Genomic DNA, 21,514 nt, shown 5'->3' with positions numbered 1-21,514 from the left:
AATTCTGTCGAGTCATACCATGCCATGCAAGAAAAGTTTTAGAAAAAAGTCCTGTAAAATATCAGGATATAGCTGTAGGAAGTCACACATTGGTTAATTTGTTGATCCGTGATAAGTCCGTGAAAAATAAGACCATGAATTTCCCCCTTTTTTCAGGGACACAGACAGGACTAATTTTGACTGTATTTGCAGAGACTTTATGTTAGCTGTCTTACTTGTCATATAAAGGTTGGTTTATTGTCATTTTACAACACAGACTTGTCAAACGAAATGTCAGTTGTAGATCATGCTGCACATATTATGCAAATATTCAAATGAGATTAGAATAACATAAAATATTCATAGCGGGAAAAGCACTCATTTAATGTTTGTGATAACATCAACAATAGCTCTCTCGGTAAGCCATGACAGTGCGACACTCAGCCGGCATGCACAATACGCTGACACTGAAACTGAAGGAATGCCATCCTTAATTCTGTTATTGACTAAGGTGTGTTTTGTACCGTTACGTGTCAAAACGTCTTTTGTGAAGAAAGGCCTATAAAGGTGCAGGAGTTTAGACATAAGCTAACTGAGGAATTGAGTCCAAAATCCTCCTGCCATCCTACCCCAAAGCAGTTAGTGTTTGACATCATAATGCCTTTATTCAATTAGCATTTTTCCTGAAATTAGACAAATTTAAACATCCATAAAGAAAATCAAAATTTGTCTATAAAACTCTTAATCAGGTCTGTACCCCGCTTTCCTTTACCTCAAACAGCGCTCAAAACATGACCTCGGTGTTCACCTACAGCCCTCTCATTGAAGGTAATCACAGCATTGGGAAAATGGCAATTAAAGATACCCTACAGCTTGTGTCTATTCAAAGACAGTCAGGATAATCGACAGATTTCTCTATGGACGGCTTTGCCAGACTTTGCTTTGAGAGGAAACGGTTCTCGGTGACTGCTGACAGGGAAGTCTGTCAGTTCTCCGGAGAAAGACACATCGCTGTTGAGTTTTTCAAATGTCATCTCTTGATCCTTTGAGCATCAGCAGCGAATTTCCAGTCACATTCATTGTGTTAGGGTATGACAGCAGAAGTGTTGACAGCAGCTTCCTTTTAAACCAAACAAAACTCAACGGTAGCACAGTTTATCTTTGGTGAACAGGTCCTTTAAGGTTGGGTAGTTATGACAGAGAACTAGAGTATCACTATGATCATTGTTACATTTATGTTCCCGTGTTTGCGGTTTTATAATGATGTGCATTATATAGTAAATTATATTAAACTGTTGTTTTCCTCTACTTTTAAAATCAGTGTTTGTTTTAAATTGTGCAATTATCTAAAAGCCCACCTAGGGACAGCAATTGTAAATTAGCTGTCACTATTAATTCTACATGCAACACATCTGATATTAAATGTAATATCCCTGTCAAATAAACAGCTAAATAAAACATAAATAAACCATTGGTGTTTCATGCAAATGAACAGAGATGAGTGGGGAAAGGGAATCTGGGGACGTTGCTCGGTTTAAAAATATGTTCAAGAGCAACCCCTCCTCATTTATTTATATTTCAGAGAGTCCCATTTGACTGTGTCCTTACAAGAGCCGTATTAGTAGTCATTATAACACAAATTATTGGTGTGCTTGCTGTACCTTGGCCGCTGAATCGTTAATCACAAGAAGTATAATTTTGAAGCACTTTAGTCAAACTAAGTTTTAGAAAGTGCAGCAATATTTCATCGCCCTGTGAATCTGTAATAACGTCTGAATCGTACATATGTTTAGGTCTTTTTCAATATGAAACTCACTGATTTTTGACACATTTGGGCAGCGAAGGGGCTAGAAGTTGCTTTGATTTCGAATATGGGCCATATGTGTGTAAGTACCACTCAAGCTTGATTGGCTCTCTTGTCACCCGAGAGGTTATATGAATAGCTTTTTTTTTTTTTTTTTTTTTTGCCTCAGAGCCTAATATCACTTAACACTGCAATTTGGCACATTGAGTTATGTGGCACTGTGTCATGCCCTGTTGTGTGGCTGGGTGTCAGTTTCGTGAGTGATTTATGGGCATGCAAATGAGGCTGTCTGTTTGGGGAGGATGTGCTGCCTTTGCCCAGTGGGCCCCAGAGCGAAGACTTGAGACTGCGTGGGTGTGAGTCAGTCCCTAACTGCTGACACAGGCGCAGAGCTGGCAGAGATTCACACAGCAAGATGGGGAGATGGCCTTCACAGGTCCTCACACTGACTGATGAGATCAAGGAGAAAGTAGGCCAAGCCAGACAAGTGTCAGGCAAACAGACACCCGGAGATAGAGTGAGAGAGACAAACACTTCCCAATCACAAATGGCTGGAACAGTGGAAGGTGGCGGGGTAGCGCTGGGTAGTTTTGGATTCGAGTTCAATATGTCCAAACCTGTTTGTCTAAAGAATAATGAGCCTGCTGAGTCTTGGAACATGCTAGCCCAGGGGATGTTGGTAGCCAGAATAGGCCAAGTCAAAGCTCTCTAAATTCACTAAAGTGGAATAGAAGTTCACTTTGTTCTACTAGATAGCCTGGCTGTGATGGCATTTTGATCAATGCACCTATACCTTGCAGCAGCTCGCCTTTATGTTGCTTGAATAGTGATGATCTGTTATCATGCTGGTGTCAAACAGTCCCATTTGTCTTACACCGTCCCTTAGCTGGTCCAGGATCTAAAGCGTCTGACTATCAACACATTACACAACCTAATTTATGACACAGCATTTCAGTTGTCCACAATGATATAGTGGTCATATCGGATTCAAGGTTCAGAGTTCAGTCTGTTTGCGGCGTGGATAGACTGCCCTCTGTTGGTGGCAGTTGGTATTGTTTCATCAACTGACAGCCTCATTAACTGAGCCCTCTGTTCAGCATTCATAAGCAATACATAAGCATTCAGCAACAAGAACATTTTTAAACGGTTATTAATGTACAATATTTATTAACTTTTAACCTCTGCAGACATATATCACTACAATTGGGTTTACTTTACTTGGTATTGTCATTAATTCTCAGTTTATACAGCAGTTGTCAACAAATGCGTTAATAAAAGCTTATGTTTGCATCCGAAAGATTTTGGATGTTTCTGTGGGAATTTTTGCCCAGTCATGCAGTAGAGCATTTGTGAGGTCAGGCACTGATGGTGAACCAAGAGGCCTGGCTTCACAACCCTTGAACAACAGCTCCATCCCAATACTTTTGTCTATATAGCATAAATTTACTGTGTGTGAACAACGAATGTTCAAAATAACCCAAATACTTTAAAGAAAATACATTTCATCACAACAGTACAACTAACAAACAGGTAAACCAACACCTTATATATTAAGACTAGTATTTACTGCAGTGATACACATTCTACTCATACTGCATCCACCCCGTGTAGCTCTTGCTGTTTGACCCTGTTCCCATACACCACTCGTGTATGATGATATCTTTTTGATAGTAGCATACTGTTCATATGCACATGTTATGCAGCATGTGTTAGAGAAAGCACTGAAGCATGACTCATGTCTTTCTACTTAAGAGTTTGCATTTTAGCACACACGTGTTTGAATTACTTAGAAGCATGTGGTTTGACATAGTGAGGAATTGTGTGTAAGATACTGTAAGTATTTACTTGCCAAGTGTAAAAATCTTTAGCAAGCTCATTAGGACAATGAAGCCCATCTGAGCCCCATCAACAAGTCAACCCCAAAGCTCTTGCAATTATTACATTTTGTCAGAAAATAATAAGATCACAGTTTTGGAGCTATTTTAGTAATCTTTTCACTGATACAGCTGGCATATTAATTAATGCACAAATTTCACAATAACAAACATAAGACTTTCACAGATGAAGTAGTGTTAATCATATGCCATTTTGTAAATAACATACAGCAGCTGCAACAGTATCATCATCACAGCATTCATTTTTAGTACAGGTGGCCATAATCAACACTGAGAATATTAATGGCATGTTATTCTCAAGCTCTATGCATCTAAACACCTGTTCATTTTTTTTATTTTTACAAAGTTATGTAATTCAACACATTCCCACAACTGTACCCTTGGCTGTGCCCTTGCTATTGCAACTGTATTGCTGTATTGTCAGTGTCTATCAGTCTTGTTATTTTTTTCATCATGAGGTGATGGTTTCCAGATATACAGTAGTGGCACATCTAAAGATGCAGAGATAACAGATGGAGCAGCATACAGACACAGGAAACTGTCGTGGTGGTGAATGATAAAGGTGTGAAGAGAGACTCAACATGGAGGCAGAGCAAGGTTATTTAAAGCATAAGGAACACTTTGATTTGAATGGCTTCCTGACCCAGCTAAGTGCGCCTGCAGCTGTCAATATGACTTATAAGTAATTACAAAGGGAGGGAGGGATGTGTGAGCAGCCGAGCTATGGCTACTGTATTCAGATCCGCCGCAAAGGCATGTGCGACAAGGAGACATCAGGTTTGGCATGAAACGGACAGGCGGGCTTATGGTGCCACCCTGACTCAGTCTGGGAATAACCACAAGCTGGGAATAGCAGGGTGGCAGCAGTGTGTGGGTTGGTGTGAACAGTCTGCAAGCATGTGTATCTGTCTGTAAGTGTGTGTCACATAGAAAGGAAGACACAAAATTTGAATCGAATGATAAATCTTTAAAGATGCTATATATTACAGTATTGCTGTGTACATTGAGGAGCGAGACTAAAATATGAACATGACGCTCTGTCTTTGACCTTGAAGTTTAGGAAGAACCTAAGAGGCACCGTGAGCGACATTTGTCTTCTCTTATCAGATGTCCCCTGGCACCGGCTGAGCTGTCACTTTACACAAGAAAAATGTCATTGTTTTCCTCTCTCTGCTCATAACACAATCTAATCACAGTTTGCTCAGCTCATCCTCTTTTGTCCAGGTGGCCCCACTCTGAGAAGGAACAGAGAGACTCTCAGCATCAATAAATGTCCTTAACCAGACTGATGTGATGTAGCCCAGATTACACAATGGCCTGCGCACAGCCAGCTACACTTTTGTGTACGTAAAGCAATACAGACACACATCTGCTTGCATGCACACACTTTTACCCAAAGTGTGCACCATATCCGTTCCCAATTAAGTCAGTAATTCAAAGAGGTTGTGCGTCCTTGACAAGATCTGTAGTAGTAGCAGTGTGATTACAGGGAGAAAGCTGCACTGTGTGGTCTAGGCTGGATCAGCCTAGTTGGCACATGCACAGTCAACAGACTTTACTGACAAGCTAAGATGTGTTCAAACCAAAGCAGTTTTTCTGAACCTACCATGAGCTTCACCACACGGCGTAATATAGGCTAGACTGTGACCCAAGTATATGACATTCATTTTTTTTTTTTCCTCTTTTTTGAGCCCTGTGATTGATGGTTCAGGGGAAAACAGTTCTCAGCATGCTGAAAACTATGGGCTGCCCACTGAGCCCCTTTTGGATGGCACGATATATGTGGGCTACCCAGCAGCCTGTGCTGAATGGCAGAAACAGCTAAGCCATCTGTTACACTCTATTTTAATCTCTCTGCCTATACCAGCGGGGAGAGCCACAGCCCAAAGGAACTGCTCTCATAGAGTCCTATTTGTTCAACAGGTCAAATCTAAGGCTTGCAGTGAAGAACCGCCACTCTAGACCTAATTTATGGCATGGCCCAGGTTATTACAAAGTCCCACACATTGCTTCACTGGGCAGAGCTGGTGATAAAAGAGAAAATACTAATACAAAAAAGTAATCAAGTGCCGCAGAGAATTAGAGGAGATTATTTCTGTCACAGTTGTTAAATGACCATAACCCAATGTGTCCTCAAATGCTTCTTAAGCCCGGTTAAAAGGATCATCTTGTGAATTGAACTCTGTTCATGTAATATGTTTCTTGGGTTGAGAAAAGAGAAATTTGGCCTTTCCAGGTGAGGATGAAACAGGGGCTGGCAGGATTTGAGATTACTTGGCGCAAACATGGTGTAATCCCCTTATCTGCATACTTACCTGTCCCTGACAGTGATCCAAGCCTACCTCTATGAACCTCATTGGCCTGACATTCTGGCAGGAGAAAATCCCTGTCTAATGTGTCAGCCCAGTCAGCTTTAACACCTGGCACACCAATGCTTATCTGCTGAGCACCCAGAAGCACCTGCATTATCCCACTGAAGCTCCACAACAAGTGAAAGCGCTTCTAATATCCACACAGTGGAAATTACAGTTTGAGTCATACCTCAAACACACAGTGTACAAAGTACATACCATTACTCAGGGATTATGACCTAATCAAAACAAACGTACAGTATCATAAATAGTATATCAGATATTTCTCTTGGTGGCCGTCTCCTGGAGGATTTTAGTACTGATACATCTAACTTATCATCTTTAAGTTAATGAATGGTCTAGCTCCTCTTAATATTATTACAATCCTCTTCAAGCCTTAATCTAAGGACCTCTTTTAAAATCATTTCTAGAGCCAAACTGATGATTACATAAAAAAATTACTGTCTCGTTCCCCAAACCTATAGGCTTCTCTAATCTCTGCATCAACTCTGTGCACGACTTTGAATTTCAAGTGAGACCTGATTGGATCTGGACAGCGTTTTAGGCGTGTGGTTTCTTTGTTCTTTTTCCTGTTTTTAACAGACGAACAGCTAAAGAATTGTAAATAAAAAACACAAGTCAACAACAACCACGCCCCTAAATTTTAAACTAGTCTTTGGCCCGGTGCTTAAAACGAAAGGGTCTCAAGCATGGAACAGAATATGTAAATATAGTACATGGAAAAATACGAAAACGAAGGTTGTTTAATCAATTTCCGGTCCGGCCATTTTTGCATTCGCGCCAGCATCATCGTAAGAGCATAATTTTTTGATAGGTACTGACCACTTTGAAGTTCTTGACAGCATTTTGGGGACTGACTTCTCTGTGTTTTGGATATAACGCGAACGGTTATCTTGTTATTGAAGGTAAACTTTTTTCAGCACGCCTTTCACTGAGGCCGCAGCGGCCAGCAGGCGAGAAAAGTTCAAGCTCCTGTAAGGTCAATTGGAGGGGGCAGCAATGGCGTGGTAACACTAGTACACACTAGACTATGTTCAAGTAAGGTGTCATTTTCGCTGCACCATTGTTTCCTGTTATCTGGGCGGTAATTAATCATGTTAAAGTTAATACCAACGGTTTAGATATTTAAGCAGAGTGATGAACGCGGTTAATCAGTTATCGTTATTTCATACTAAACGCGTCGTGTTGATTTAAATCACGATGTATGTTTGTCTGAAGTGGATTCATATTACATATTTTGTTACGTTTAACATCACCAGACCCGCAATGGGAAAGCATGGAAGCAGAGTGGGTTTGCCCTCGTTTATACTGACATCTGCTGGTGTTTTGGTGGCATAACTTTGGACGGGGTGGAGTCACGATGATCAGGAAGTCGTTTGACATGTCGATCGCAAAGCTGTTCCTCGAGAGACAATGTTTATCATTTATAAATGTATATATAATGTATATCTAGAGAGCAGTTGCTGCCTTCTGAAACACATTCTACTCGCGCGTGTATATACACGTATACGTGCGCCAGCCCGACTGACCAGAAATTTGCGATTATAAAATCTGTCATAAGGGCCACCGTAGGCTGTCGCCGATTTTCTTTTAAGTCTGTAGACGGTAGTGTGTTATTGTATTGAAATGTGTAATCTCTGAGCAATTTAGCAATGTTTGTGTGGCTTAAATAAAGAGGTAAATGCACGCTGGGGTGGGATTGATATTAAAATATAAAGAGTATTTGAGATTCTATCCCATGATGCATTGCAAAATGGCGATACATTTATATAAATTTAAACTTGAAATGGAAAATTTCAACTACAACGCGCATTGAGTTGGTAGAGCGTGTGATTTAGTTCGCACTTAGAAGATCGTGTGATTGTCTTGTATGACAACCAAATACCGTAACTAAACAGCATATGCTGTGAAGTAACTTCCCGGTCCATGACGTTCCCAAATCAGCTTTGCGCAGTGGCAGTATCGTAGCCTATGAGGTTTATCCGAGGCGCGATTATTGCTAGTTGAAAACTTTACCCAATACCCCGCCTTGACGACTTGAAATATAGTCGGCAATGGCAATTTTTGACGGTCTCTACGGAGACTGATTATACTGTTTAAATAAAACAATTACATTTATAACCAATACGTGTCAACATCACAGTGAAACTATCCACTCACAACATTTTCTGCTAGTTTTGGTCTTGAAGATTTGCTCCATTTGTATTAAAACTTGTATTGTCCTGTATATAAGTATATAGAGTGGTGTATTATTCTGGCGGTGTGAACAAAATTAGGTATATTTCAGTGTCGTGCAGAGTCATCCGTTCAGTTTCAGTGTGTTCTGTTTTCTCTCTTCTCCACTGTTAAAAATTCAACTGATATTTGGGTAAAGCTGGGAAAATTACCAGGTCAGAAGCAACACGTAAAAGTGTTTCTAGTCCTCCGAGTTCCTGGAGTTTTAAACAAAGCATACATGTGGGTACGTCACTTCCGTGTATAACTTTCTTCATACATTTGTAGTTCCCGTTTTAAAAACCGTCACAAAGAGGTGTATAGCCCGGAACCAGTCCTCTGTCGTGTTGGTTAAAATGTTAGCTTTGCGCAGTGGCAGTATCGTAGCCTATGAGGTTTATCCGAGGCGCGATTATTGCTGGTTGAAAACTTTACCCAATACCCCGCCTTGACGACTTGAAATACAGTCGGCAAAGGCAATTTTTGACGGTCTCTAAGGAGACTGATCATACTGTTAAAATAAAACAACTGAAAATAATTTCAGCGTGTACGACCAATATGTGTCAACATCACAGTGAAGTTACTCACTCACAAAATTTTCTGTCAGTTTTGGTCTTATAGATTTGCTCCATTTGTATTAAAACTTGTATTGTCCTGTATAGAAGTATATAGAGTGGTGTATTACTTTGGTGGTGTGAACAAAATTAGGTATATTTCAGTATTGTGCAGAGTCATCCGTTCAGTTTCAGTGTGTTCTGTTTTCTCTCTTCTCCACTGTTAAAAAATCAACTGATATTTAGGTAAAGCTGGGAAAATTACCAGGTCAGAAGCAACACGTAAAAGTGTTTCTAGTCCACCGAGTTCTTGGAGTTTTAAACAAAAACATACATGGGGTACGTCACTTCCGTGTATAACTTTCTTCATACATTTGTAGTTCCCGTTTTAAAAACCGTCACAAAGAGGAGTATAGACCGGAACCAGTCCTCTGTCGTGTTGACTGAAACGTTAGCTTTGCGCAGTGGCAGTATCGTAGCCTATGAGGTTTATCCGAGGCGCGATTATTGCTAGTTGAAAACTTTACCCAATACCCCGCCTTGACGACTTGAAATACAGTCGGCAATGGCAATTTTTGACGGTCTCTACGGAGACTGATTATACTGTTAAAATGAAATTAAATATCAGTGTGTATGACCAATATGTGTCAACATCATAGTGAGGTTACTCACTCAAAAAAAATTCTGTCAGTTTTGGTTTTACAGACTTGCTCCATTTGTACTAAAACTTGTATTGTTCTGTATAAAAGTATATAGAGTGGTGTATTATTTTGTCGACTTTCAGTTTTTTTCTTAGTTGTACGAATCTATTCTGTTTGTATTAAAACGTGTATTGCATTCTATAGAAGTCTGTGAAGTGGTGTGTTTTAGTGGTGTAAACAAAATTAGGCTACAGGGGGCGGAACAGTTCTGATATGCCGAAATAAAGAGGAGCTACTTCTCAGTACAGTAAGTCTGATGACTGTCTTTTTGAACAATTCTGACATCATCCATTGTCGATCCATGGCCAAAAATTGGGAAATAATTAGTCCAGCCTACCTAACTACAATCACAAGACAAGCCACATCTGTGGTCAACGGCGGACTTAACCATAATTCATGGTTAAGAAATGCAACGCAATAATGGTGGAAATAACAGTTTAACTCTTTGAGTAGAATTTAACACTCTTACCAACCAGACAATCACGATTAAAGTAACAGCCACACACAACTGGTTATTCGGTATACAAGAGCCCAACAATATGACCCTGATAGAGGGATGCGTACAATTTAGTGTGGCCTCCTCCGTGTGTCTTCTCTCTTTACTCTTGCGCAGTGGCAGTATCGTTGCCTATGAGGTTTATCCGAGGCGCGATTATTGCTGGTTGAAAACTTTACCCAATACCCCGCCTTGACGACTTGAAATATAGTCGGCAATGGCAATTTTTGGTAGTCTCTACGGAGGCTGATATCTTGTTGAACGTAACGGTATTTCGTAAAATTTTGTTACGGATGGTCTTAGTACTCTTCAGTTTTTCCAAGACAGTCTTTGTTTTTCCTCGATTTTATTTGTGTCTGCACACACCACGGCCATTAGTAATGACTGGTCACTCCGTTTTTTTCCTTTGGGCATTTCAGCCTTGTGCAGAGTTAGATATACAATTTGAATGTGTTAAGCTATCTCTACACGTTTTCTCCACTGTTAAAAATTCAACTGATATTTGGGTAAAGCTGGGAAAATTACCAGGTAAGAACCAAAACATAATCGTGTTTCTAGTCGGGCTGAGTTCCTGGAGCCTTAAACAAAGACGCACATATGGGTACGTCACTTCCGTGTATAACTTTCTTCATACATTTGTAGTTCCCGTTTATAAAGGTGTATTTTTTAAGTTCCCATGGCTCTGGGAATACTACTGGGGATAACATTGCTTATATAGTTATACAATAATGATAACCATAAACTCGCATACTTAAAACCACGCCCATATTTGAAACCGTCACAAAGAGGTGTATAGACCGGAACCAGTCCTCTGTCGGGTTAGCAAAAACATTAGCTTTGCGCAGTGGCAGTATCGTAGCCTATGAGGTTTATCCGAGGCGCGATTATTGCTAGTTGAAAACTTTACCCAATACCCCGCCTTGACGACTTGAAATATAGTCGGCAATGGCAATTTTTGCCAGTCTCTACGGGGACTTATTTTAAATGTTAAAATAAAACCTTTCAAGCATTTCATGGATGTGGTATAGAAACTACTGTCAGTGGAGTGAGATCCTCTTTTCTGTAGTGAGTTGTCGACTCTCAGTTTTTTCTTAGTTATACAAATCTATTCTGTCTGTATTAAAACGTGTATTGCTTTATATAGAAGTCTGTGAAGTGGTGTGTTTTAGTGGTGTAAACAAAATTAGGCTACAGAGGGCGGAAATTTTTTTGATATGTCAAAATAAAGAGGAGCTATTTCTCAGTACAGTAAGTCTGATGACTGTCTTTTGAACCATTTTGACATCATCCATTGTCGATCCATGGCCAAAAATTGGGAAATAATTAGTCCAGCCCCTCTAACTACAATCACAAGACAAGCCACATCTGTGGTCAACGGGGGACCTAACCACAATTCATGCAACAATGGTGGCAATAACAGTTTAACCCTTTGAGTAGAATTTAACACTCTTACCAACCAGACAATCACGATTAAAGTAACAGCCTCACACGACTGGTTATTCGGTATACAAGAGCCCAACAATATGACCCTGATAGAGGGATGCGTACAATTTAGTGTGGCCTCCTCCGTGTGTCTTCTCTCTTTACTCTTGCGCAGTGGCAGTATCGTAGCCTATGAGGTTTATCCGAGGCGCGATTATTGCTAGTTGAAAACTTTACCCAATACCCCGCCTTGACGACTTGAAATACAGTCGGCAATGGCAATTTTTGCCAGTCTCTACGGGGACTTATTTCAACTGTTAATATAAAACCTTTTAAGCAGTTCATGGATGTGGTATAGAAACTACTGTCAGTAGAGTGAGATCCTCTTTTCTGTAGTGAGTTGTCGACTCTCAGTTTTTTCTTAGTTGTACAAATCTATTCTGTCTGTATTAAAACGTGTATTGCTTTATATAGAAGTCTGTGAAGTGGTGTAAACAAAATTAGGCTACAGAGGGCGGAAATTTTTTTGATATGTCAAAATAAAGTGGAGCTACTTCTCAGTACAGTAAGTCTGATGACTGTCTTTTGAACCATTTTGACATCATCCATTGTCGATCCATGGCCAAAAATTGGGAAATAATTAGTCCAGCCCCTCTAACTACAATCACAAGACAAGCCACATCTGTGGTCAACGGGGGACCTAACCACAATTCATGCAACAATGGTGGCAATAACAGTTTAACCCTTTGAGTAGAATTTAACACTCTTACCAACCAGACAATCACGATTAAAGTAACAGCCACACACAACTGGTTATTCGGTATACAAGAGCCCAACAATATGACCCTGATAGAGGGATGCGTACAATTTAGTGTGGCCTCCTCCGTGTGTCTTCTCTCTTTACTCTTGCGCAGTGGCAGTATCGTAGCCTATGAGGTTTATCCGAGGCGCGATTATTGCTAGTTGAAAACTTTACCCAATACCCCGCCTTGACGACTTGAAATATAGTCGGCAATGGCAATTTTTGCCAGTCTCTACGGGGACTTATTTTAAATGTTAAAATAAAACCTTTCAAGCATTTCATGGATGTGGTATAGAAACTACTGTCAGTGGAGTGAGATCCTCTTTTCTGTAGTGAGTTGTCGACTCTCAGTTTTTTCTTAGTTATACAAATCTATTCTGTCTGTATTAAAACGTGTATTGCTTTATATAGAAGTCTGTGAAGTGGTGTGTTTTTGTGGTGTAAACAAAATTAGGCTACAGAGGGCGGAAATTTTTTTGATATGTCAAAATAAAGAGGAGCTATTTCTCAGTACAGTAAGTCTGATGACTGTCTTTTGAACCATTTTGACATCATCCATTGTCGATCCATGGCCAAAAATTGGGAAATAATTAGTCCAGCCCCTCTAACTACAATCACAAGACAAGCCACATCTGTGGTCAACGGGGGACCTAACCACAATTCATGCAACAATGGTGGCAATAACAGTTTAACCCTTTGAGTAGAATTTAACACTCTTACCAACCAGACAATCACGATTAAAGTAACAGCCACACACAACTGGTTATTCGGTATACAAGAGCCCAACAATATGACCCTGATAGAGGGATGCGTACAATTTAGTGTGGCCTCCTCCGTGTGTCTTCTCTCTTTACTCTTGCGCAGTGGCAGTATCGTAGCCTATGAGGTTTATCCGAGGCGCGATTATTGCTGGTTGAAAACTTTACCCAATACCCCGCCTTGACGACTTGAAATATGGTCGGCAATGGCAATTTTTGCCAGTCTCTACGGGGACTTATTTCAAATGTTAATATAAAACCTTTTAAGCAGTTCATGGATGTGGTATCGAAACTGCGGGGGTCAACCTGGGACTTAACCATAATTCATGGTTAAGAAATGCAATACAATAATGGTGGAAATAACAGTTTAACCCTTTGAGTAGAATTTAACACTCTTACCAACCAGACAATCACGATTAAAGTAACAGCCACACACAACTGGTTATTCGGTATACAAGAGCCCAACAATATGACCCTGATAGAGGGATGCGTACAATTTAGTGTGGCCTCCTCCGTGTGTCTTCTCTCTTTACTCTTGCGCAGCGGCAGTATCGTAGCCTATGAGGTTTATCCGAGGCGCGATTATTGCTAGTTGAAAACTTTACCCAATACCCCGCCTTGACGACTTGAAATATAGTCGGCAATGGCAATTTTTGCCAGTCTCTACGGGGACTTATTTTAAATGTTAAAATAAAACCTTTCAAGCATTTCATGGATGTGGTATAGAAACTACTGTCAGTGGAGTGAGATCCTCTTTTCTGTAGTGAGTTGTCGACTCTCAGTTTTTTCTTAGTTATACAAATCTATTCTGTCTGTATTAAAACGTGTATTGCTTTATATAGAAGTCTGTGAAGTGGTGTGTTTTAGTGGTGTAAACAAAATTAGGCTACAGAGGGCGGAAATTTTTTTGATATGTCAAAATAAAGTGGAGCTACTTCTCAGTACAGTAAGTCTGATGACTGTCTTTTGAACCATTTTGACATCATCCATTGTCGATCCATGGCCAAAAATTGGGAAATAATTAGTCCAGCCCCTCTAACTACAATCACAAGACAAGCCACATCTGTGGTCAACGGGGGACCTAACCACAATTCATGCAACAATGGTGGCAATAACAGTTTAACCCTTTGAGTAGAATTTAACACTCTTACCAACCAGACAATCACGATTAAAGTAACAGCCACACACAACTGGTTATTCGGTATACAAGAGCCCAACAATATGACCCTGATAGAGGGATGCGTACAATTTAGTGTGGCCTCCTCCGTGTGTCTTCTCTCTTTACTCTTGCGCAGTGGCAGTATCGTAGCCTATGAGGTTTATCCGAGGCGCGATTATTGCTAGTTGAAAACTTTACCCAATACCCCGCCTTGACGACTTGAAATATAGTCGGCAATGGCAATTTTTGCCAGTCTCTACGGGGACTTATTTTAAATGTTAAAATAAAACCTTTCAAGCATTTCATGGATGTGGTATAGAAACTACTGTCAGTGGAGTGAGATCCTCTTTTCTGTAGTGAGTTGTCGACTCTCAGTTTTTTCTTAGTTATACAAATCTATTCTGTCTGTATTAAAACGTGTATTGCTTTATATAGAAGTCTGTGAAGTGGTGTGTTTTAGTGGTGTAAACAAAATTAGGCTACAGAGGGCGGAAATTTTTTTGATATGTCAAAATAAAGAGGAGCTATTTCTCAGTACAGTAAGTCTGATGACTGTCTTTTGAACCATTTTGACATCATCCATTGTCGATCCATGGCCAAAAATTGGGAAATAATTAGTCCAGCCCCTCTAACTACAATCACAAGACAAGCCACATCTGTGGTCAACGGGGGACCTAACCACAATTCATGCAACAATGGTGGCAATAACAGTTTAACCCTTTGAGTAGAATTTAACACTCTTACCAACCAGACAATCACGATTAAAGTAACAGCCTCACACGACTGGTTATTCGGTATACAAGAGCCCAACAATATGACCCTGATAGAGGGATGCGTACAATTTAGTGTGGCCTCCTCCGTGTGTCTTCTCTCTTTACTCTTGCGCAGTGGCAGTATCGTAGCCTATGAGGTTTATCCGAGGCGCGATTATTGCTAGTTGAAAACTTTACCCAATACCCCGCCTTGACGACTTGAAATACAGTCGGCAATGGCAATTTTTGCCAGTCTCTACGGGGACTTATTTCAACTGTTAATATAAAACCTTTTAAGCAGTTCATGGATGTGGTATAGAAACTACTGTCAGTAGAGTGAGATCCTCTTTTCTGTAGTGAGTTGTCGACTCTCAGTTTTTTCTTAGTTGTACAAATCTATTCTGTCTGTATTAAAACGTGTATTGCTTTATATAGAAGTCTGTGAAGTGGTGTAAACAAAATTAGGCTACAGAGGGCGGAAATTTTTTTGATATGTCAAAATAAAGTGGAGCTACTTCTCAGTACAGTAAGTCTGATGACTGTCTTTTGAACCATTTTGACATCATCCATTGTCGATCCATGGCCAAAAATTGGGAAATAATTAGTCCAGCCCCTCTAACTACAATCACAAGACAAGCCACATCTGTGGTCAACGGGGGACCTAACCATAATTCATGGTTAAGAAATGCAACGCAATAATGGTGGAAATAACAGTTTAACCCTTTGAGTAGAATTTAACACTCTTACCAACCAGACAATCATGATTAAAGTAACAGCCACACACAACTGGTTATTCAGTATACAAGAGCCCAACAATATGACCCTGATAGAGGGATGCGTACAATTTAGTGTGGCCTCCTCCATGTGTCTTCTTTCTTTACTCTTGCGCAGTGGCAGTATCGTAGCCTATGAGGTTTACCCGAGGCGCGATTATTGCTGGTTGAAAACTTTACCCAATACCCCGCCTTGACGACTTGAAATATAGTTGGCAATGGCAATTTTTGCCAGTCTCTACGGGGACTTATTTCAAATGTTAATATAAAACCTTTTAAGCAGTTCATGGATATGGTATCGAAACTGCGGGGGTCAACCTGGGACTTAACCATAATTCATGGTTAAGAAATGCAACACAATAATGGTGGAAATAACAGTTTAACCCTTTGAGTAGAATTTAACACTCTTACCAACCAGACAATCATGATTAAAGTAACAGCCACACACAACTGGTTATTCGGTATACAAGAGCCCAACAATATGACCCTGATAGAGGGATGCGTACAATTTAGTGTGGCCTCCTCCGTGTGTCTTCTCTCTTTACTCTTGCGCAGTGGCAGTATCGTAGCCTATGAGGTTTATCCGAGGCGCGATTATTGCTGGTTGAAAACTTTACCCAATACCCCGCCTTGACGACTTGAAATACAGTCGGCAATGGCAATTTTTGCCAGTCTCTATGGGGACTTATTTTAAATGTTAAAATAAAACCTTTCAAGCAGTTCATGGATGTGGTATAGAAACTACTGTCAGTGGAGTGAGATCCTCTTTTCTGTAGTGAGTTGTCGACTCTCAGTTTTTTCTTAGTTGTACAAATCTATTCTGTCTGTATTAAAACGTGTATTGCTTTATATAGAAGTCTGTGAAGTGGTGTAAACAAAATTAGGCTACAGAGGGCGGAAATTTTTTTGATATGTCAAAATAAAGTGGAGCTACTTCTCAGTACAGTAAGTCTGATGACTGTCTTTTGAACCATTTTGACATCATCCATTGTCGATCCATGGCCAAAAATTGGGAAATAATTAGTCCAGCCCCTCTAACTACAATCACAAGACAAGCCACATCTGTGGTCAACGGCGGACTTAACCATAATTCATGGTTAAGAAATGCAACGCAACAATGGTGGCAATAACAGTTTAACCCTTTGAGTAGAATTTAACACTCTTACCAACCAGACAATCACGATTAAAGTAACAGCCTCACACGACTGGTTATTCGGTATACAAGAGCCCAACAATATGACCCTGATAGAGGGATGCGTACAATTTAGTGTGGCCTCCTCCGTGTGTCTTCTCTCTTTACTCTTGCGCAGTGGCAGTATCGTAGCCTATGAGGTTTATCCGAGGCGCGATTATTGCTGGTTGAAAACTTTACCCAATACCCCGCCTTGACGACTTGAAATATGGTCGGCAATGGCAATTTTTGCCAGTCTCTACGGGGACTTATTTCAAATGTTAATATAAAACCTTTTAAGCAGTTCATGGATGTGGTATCGAAACTGCGGGGGTCAACCTGGGACTTAACCATAATTCATGGTTAAGAAATGCAATACAATAATGGTGGAAATAACAGTTTAACCCTTTGAGTAGAATTTAACACTCTTACCAACCAGACAATCACGATTAAAGTAACAGCCACACACAACTGGTTATTCGGTATACAAGAGCCCAACAATATGACCCTGATAGAGGGATGCGTACAATTTAGTGTGGCCTCCTCCGTGTGTCTTCTCTCTTTACTCTTGCGCAGCGGCAGTATCGTAGCCTATGAGGTTTATCCGAGGCGCGATTATTGCTAGTTGAAAACTTTACCCAATACCCCGCCTTGACGACTTGAAATATAGTCGGCAATGGCAATTTTTGCCAGTCTCTACGGGGACTTATTTTAAATGTTAAAATAAAACCTTTCAAGCATTTCATGGATGTGGTATAGAAACTACTGTCAGTGGAGTGAGATCCTCTTTTCTGTAGTGAGTTGTCGACTCTCAGTTTTTTCTTAGTTATACAAATCTATTCTGTCTGTATTAAAACGTGTATTGCTTTATATAGAAGTCTGTGAAGTGGTGTGTTTTAGTGGTGTAAACAAAATTAGGCTACAGAGGGCGGAAATTTTTTTGATATGTCAAAATAAAGTGGAGCTACTTCTCAGTACAGTAAGTCTGATGACTGTCTTTTGAACCATTTTGACATCATCCATTGTCGATCCATGGCCAAAAATTGGGAAATAATTAGTCCAGCCCCTCTAACTACAATCACAAGACAAGCCACATCTGTGGTCAACGGGGGACCTAACCATAATTCATGGTTAAGAAATGCAACGCAATAATGGTGGAAATAACAGTTTAACCCTTTGAGTAGAATTTAACACTCTTACCAACCAGACAATCATGATTAAAGTAACAGCCACACACAACTGGTTATTCAGTATACAAGAGCCCAACAATATGACCCTGATAGAGGGATGCGTACAATTTAGTGTGGCCTCCTCCATGTGTCTTCTTTCTTTACTCTTGCGCAGTGGCAGTATCGTAGCCTATGAGGTTTACCCGAGGCGCGATTATTGCTGGTTGAAAACTTTACCCAATACCCCGCCTTGACGACTTGAAATATAGTTGGCAATGGCAATTTTTGCCAGTCTCTACGGGGACTTATTTCAAATGTTAATATAAAACCTTTTAAGCAGTTCATGGATATGGTATCGAAACTGCGGGGGTCAACCTGGGACTTAACCATAATTCATGGTTAAGAAATGCAACACAATAATGGTGGAAATAACAGTTTAACCCTTTGAGTAGAATTTAACACTCTTACCAACCAGACAATCATGATTAAAGTAACAGCCACACACAACTGGTTATTCGGTATACAAGAGCCCAACAATATGACCCTGATAGAGGGATGCGTACAATTTAGTGTGGCCTCCTCCGTGTGTCTTCTCTCTTTACTCTTGCGCAGTGGCAGTATCGTAGCCTATGAGGTTTATCCGAGGCGCGATTATTGCTGGTTGAAAACTTTACCCAATACCCCGCCTTGACGACTTGAAATACAGTCGGCAATGGCAATTTTTGCCAGTCTCTATGGGGACTTATTTTAAATGTTAAAATAAAACCTTTCAAGCAGTTCATGGATGTGGTATAGAAACTACTGTCAGTGGAGTGAGATCCTCTTTTCTGTAGTGAGTTGTCGACTCTCAGTTTTTTCTTAGTTGTACAAATCTATTCTGTCTGTATTAAAACGTGTATTGCTTTATATAGAAGTCTGTGAAGTGGTGTAAACAAAATTAGGCTACAGAGGGCGGAAATTTTTTTGATATGTCAAAATAAAGTGGAGCTACTTCTCAGTACAGTAAGTCTGATGACTGTCTTTTGAACCATTTTGACATCATCCATTGTCGATCCATGGCCAAAAATTGGGAAATAATTAGTCCAGCCCCTCTAACTACAATCACAAGACAAGCCACATCTGTGGTCAACGGCGGACTTAACCATAATTCATGGTTAAGAAATGCAACGCAACAATGGTGGCAATAACAGTTTAACCCTTTGAGTAGAATTTAACACTCTTACCAACCAGACAATCACGATTAAAGTAACAGCCTCACACGACTGGTTATTCGGTATACAAGAGCCCAACAATATGACCCTGATAGAGGGATGCGTACAATTTAGTGTGGCCTCCTCCGTGTGTCTTCTCTCTTTACTCTTGCGCAGTGGCAGTATCGTAGCCTATGAGGTTTATCCGAGGCGCGATTATTGCTGGTTGAAAACTTTACCCAATACCCCGCCTTGACGACTTGAAATACAGTCGGCAACGGCAATTTTTGCCAGTCTCTACGGGGACTTATTTCAAATGTTAATATAAAACCTTTTAAGCAGTTCATGGATGTGGTATTGAAACTACGGGGGTCAACCTGGGACTTAACCATAATTCATGGTTAAGAAATGCAACGCAATAATGGTGGAAATAACAGTTTAACCCTTTGAGTAGAATTTAACACTCTTACCAACCAGACAATCATGATTAAAGTAACAGCCACACACAACTGGTTATTCAGTATACAAGAGCCCAACAATATGACCCTGATAGAGGGATGCGTACAATTTAGTGTGGCCTCCTCCGTGTGTCTTCTCTCTTTACTCTTGCGCAGTGGCAGTATCGTAGCCTATGAGGTTTACCCGAGGCGCGATTATTGCTAGTTGAAAACTTTACCCAATACCCCGCCTTGACGACTTGAAATACAGTCGGCTACGGCAATTTTTGATAGTCTCTACGGAGGCTGATATGTTGTTGAAAGTATCGATGTTTAGTAGAGTTTTGTTAAGGATAGTCTTAGTACTCCTCATTTTTTTCCAAGATTTTTTTTTTCTCCTTTGTTTTTCTTCGATTTTATTTGTGTCTGCACACAACAGCCTAGCCACACCAGTCACTCCGTTATTTTTCCTTTGGGCATTTCAACCTTGTGCAGAGTTAGATATATAGTTTGAACGTGTTCTGTTATCGCTACACGTTTTCTCCACTGTTGAAATTTGGTCTGATATTTGGTTAAAGCTGGAAAAACTACCAGGTAAGAACCAAAACGTAATCGTGTTTCTGATCGGGCTGAGTTCCTGGAGTCTTAAACAAAGACACACATGTGGGTACGTCACTTCCGTGTATAACTTTCTTCATACATTTGTAGTTCCTGTTTACAAAGGTGTATTTTTTAAGTTCCCGTGGTTCCTCACTGGGGAAAACATTGCTTATATATTTATACAATAATGATAACCATAAACTCGTATACTTATCAAGTGTTAATAACAATTTCAAGCATATTGAACTAGAATAGTTGAATATTCAAAACGAATTTCTCTCTCCTGGTGAATTACACCTAACATATTACGCAGATGTGGCAGAGGTGGCTTTAATCTTAACATATTTGTGATCATTTGCCACGATTGGCTAGTATTACCTTAGGTACAGATAGGGGACATTTTTTCTTACTGTGTCTCGATTGGCTGTAGACTGCAGTCCCACTGACATTGTTTTCCCTATGTAACGAACACAATAGCATGTGGGATCTTCAGAGCAGAGTAGGCCAAATGTAGCAATACTCTAATAGTGAAATGAATTATTGCTTACACTACAACTTTGCAGTTGATAATGTAACTATAAACACGATTGGAATCGACCTTTAGTGGTCCTGGTGCAGTGGACATGCAAGAACAGCAGATGGCACTATGAAACAGGATATTCAATAGTTAATGTGGGGAGAAAATAAATTGTGAAGTAGAGAAACATACAGTTGTTTCTGTTAAAAATCTTTAAACATACTTTAGTTTGTGTTCCAGCTAAGTGCTGAACAGTTAGATAGATAGGAAGATCTAAAAAATGGTGCGAGAATTTGTAAGTTTGGTTGTCTTTTTTGTAAGATGATGATAATTGCTGCATTTCAGTTTGTGCTTGATATTCTTCTGTGATCGAGATTCATTTTAAAGTGAAAGCAACCTTACTTTCTACCTTCTAAATTATAGTTCTATAAAATAGTAGATATTTAGTTTTAGATTGTATTGCATCACAACCCATTTAATTATTCCTAATAAATAAAGCATTTTGATTGCGTTTGATTGCCCTTTGGTTACAGTTCTGAGTCATTGCACTGTCGCAAACAATATTAGTAGACTTCATGTAAAAAAATGTCTACATGTACATTTTCATCTGCAATCTCACAGTTGAATTGCATTATTATTGAGACATGGATCTGAGCAATCATTACTCTAGATTTAGCTCATTAATGTGCTTACTGAAATTCAGATGATTATAATGTATCTTTCTGCAACCCTGGTAATCATGTAGTGGG

At 40.0% G+C, this 21,514-nt stretch overlaps 19 non-coding genes across 19 annotated transcripts; all 19 read left to right on the top strand.

The window, feature by feature from the left end:
- Positions 1 to 7,992: 7,992 nt before the first annotated feature.
- On the top strand, positions 7,993 to 8,133 carry LOC124062619. The gene has a single exon (XR_006843958.1). It is a non-coding gene; the product is annotated as a U4 spliceosomal RNA (small nuclear RNA).
- Positions 8,134 to 8,625: 492 nt separating this feature from the next.
- Positions 8,626 to 8,766, top strand: LOC124062618. The gene has a single exon (XR_006843957.1). It is a non-coding gene; the product is annotated as a U4 spliceosomal RNA (small nuclear RNA).
- A 505-nt stretch (positions 8,767 to 9,271) lies between these two features.
- Positions 9,272 to 9,412, top strand: LOC124062620. The gene has a single exon (XR_006843959.1). It is a non-coding gene; the product is annotated as a U4 spliceosomal RNA (small nuclear RNA).
- Positions 9,413 to 10,120: 708 nt separating this feature from the next.
- LOC124062622 lies at positions 10,121 to 10,261 on the top strand. Its single transcript, XR_006843961.1, has one exon. It is a non-coding gene; the product is annotated as a U4 spliceosomal RNA (small nuclear RNA).
- A 587-nt stretch (positions 10,262 to 10,848) lies between these two features.
- Positions 10,849 to 10,989, top strand: LOC124062621. Its single transcript, XR_006843960.1, has one exon. It is a non-coding gene; the product is annotated as a U4 spliceosomal RNA (small nuclear RNA).
- A 611-nt stretch (positions 10,990 to 11,600) lies between these two features.
- Positions 11,601 to 11,741, top strand: LOC124062626. The gene has a single exon (XR_006843965.1). It is a non-coding gene; the product is annotated as a U4 spliceosomal RNA (small nuclear RNA).
- A 598-nt stretch (positions 11,742 to 12,339) lies between these two features.
- Positions 12,340 to 12,480, top strand: LOC124062624. The gene has a single exon (XR_006843963.1). It is a non-coding gene; the product is annotated as a U4 spliceosomal RNA (small nuclear RNA).
- Positions 12,481 to 13,091: 611 nt separating this feature from the next.
- Positions 13,092 to 13,232, top strand: LOC124062633. The gene has a single exon (XR_006843972.1). It is a non-coding gene; the product is annotated as a U4 spliceosomal RNA (small nuclear RNA).
- Positions 13,233 to 13,528: 296 nt separating this feature from the next.
- Positions 13,529 to 13,669, top strand: LOC124062631. Its single transcript, XR_006843970.1, has one exon. It is a non-coding gene; the product is annotated as a U4 spliceosomal RNA (small nuclear RNA).
- Positions 13,670 to 14,280: 611 nt separating this feature from the next.
- LOC124062623 lies at positions 14,281 to 14,421 on the top strand. Its single transcript, XR_006843962.1, has one exon. It is a non-coding gene; the product is annotated as a U4 spliceosomal RNA (small nuclear RNA).
- Positions 14,422 to 15,032: 611 nt separating this feature from the next.
- LOC124062625 lies at positions 15,033 to 15,173 on the top strand. The gene has a single exon (XR_006843964.1). It is a non-coding gene; the product is annotated as a U4 spliceosomal RNA (small nuclear RNA).
- A 614-nt stretch (positions 15,174 to 15,787) lies between these two features.
- On the top strand, positions 15,788 to 15,928 carry LOC124062637. The gene has a single exon (XR_006843976.1). It is a non-coding gene; the product is annotated as a U4 spliceosomal RNA (small nuclear RNA).
- A 296-nt stretch (positions 15,929 to 16,224) lies between these two features.
- On the top strand, positions 16,225 to 16,365 carry LOC124062629. The gene has a single exon (XR_006843968.1). It is a non-coding gene; the product is annotated as a U4 spliceosomal RNA (small nuclear RNA).
- Positions 16,366 to 16,979: 614 nt separating this feature from the next.
- On the top strand, positions 16,980 to 17,120 carry LOC124062632. The gene has a single exon (XR_006843971.1). It is a non-coding gene; the product is annotated as a U4 spliceosomal RNA (small nuclear RNA).
- Positions 17,121 to 17,416: 296 nt separating this feature from the next.
- LOC124062630 lies at positions 17,417 to 17,557 on the top strand. Its single transcript, XR_006843969.1, has one exon. It is a non-coding gene; the product is annotated as a U4 spliceosomal RNA (small nuclear RNA).
- A 627-nt stretch (positions 17,558 to 18,184) lies between these two features.
- Positions 18,185 to 18,325, top strand: LOC124062636. The gene has a single exon (XR_006843975.1). It is a non-coding gene; the product is annotated as a U4 spliceosomal RNA (small nuclear RNA).
- A 296-nt stretch (positions 18,326 to 18,621) lies between these two features.
- On the top strand, positions 18,622 to 18,762 carry LOC124062627. Its single transcript, XR_006843966.1, has one exon. It is a non-coding gene; the product is annotated as a U4 spliceosomal RNA (small nuclear RNA).
- Positions 18,763 to 19,376: 614 nt separating this feature from the next.
- LOC124062634 lies at positions 19,377 to 19,517 on the top strand. Its single transcript, XR_006843973.1, has one exon. It is a non-coding gene; the product is annotated as a U4 spliceosomal RNA (small nuclear RNA).
- Positions 19,518 to 19,813: 296 nt separating this feature from the next.
- Positions 19,814 to 19,954, top strand: LOC124062635. The gene has a single exon (XR_006843974.1). It is a non-coding gene; the product is annotated as a U4 spliceosomal RNA (small nuclear RNA).
- Positions 19,955 to 21,514: the final 1,560 nt, after the last annotated feature.

This window comes from Scatophagus argus, chromosome 7, assembly GCF_020382885.2.
Source record: "Scatophagus argus isolate fScaArg1 chromosome 7, fScaArg1.pri, whole genome shotgun sequence".
NCBI classification, from domain to species: domain Eukaryota; kingdom Metazoa; phylum Chordata; class Actinopteri; family Scatophagidae; genus Scatophagus; species Scatophagus argus.
The sequence above is the reverse complement of the archived record's forward strand: the minus strand, read 5'-3'. Positions and strand labels throughout refer to the sequence as shown.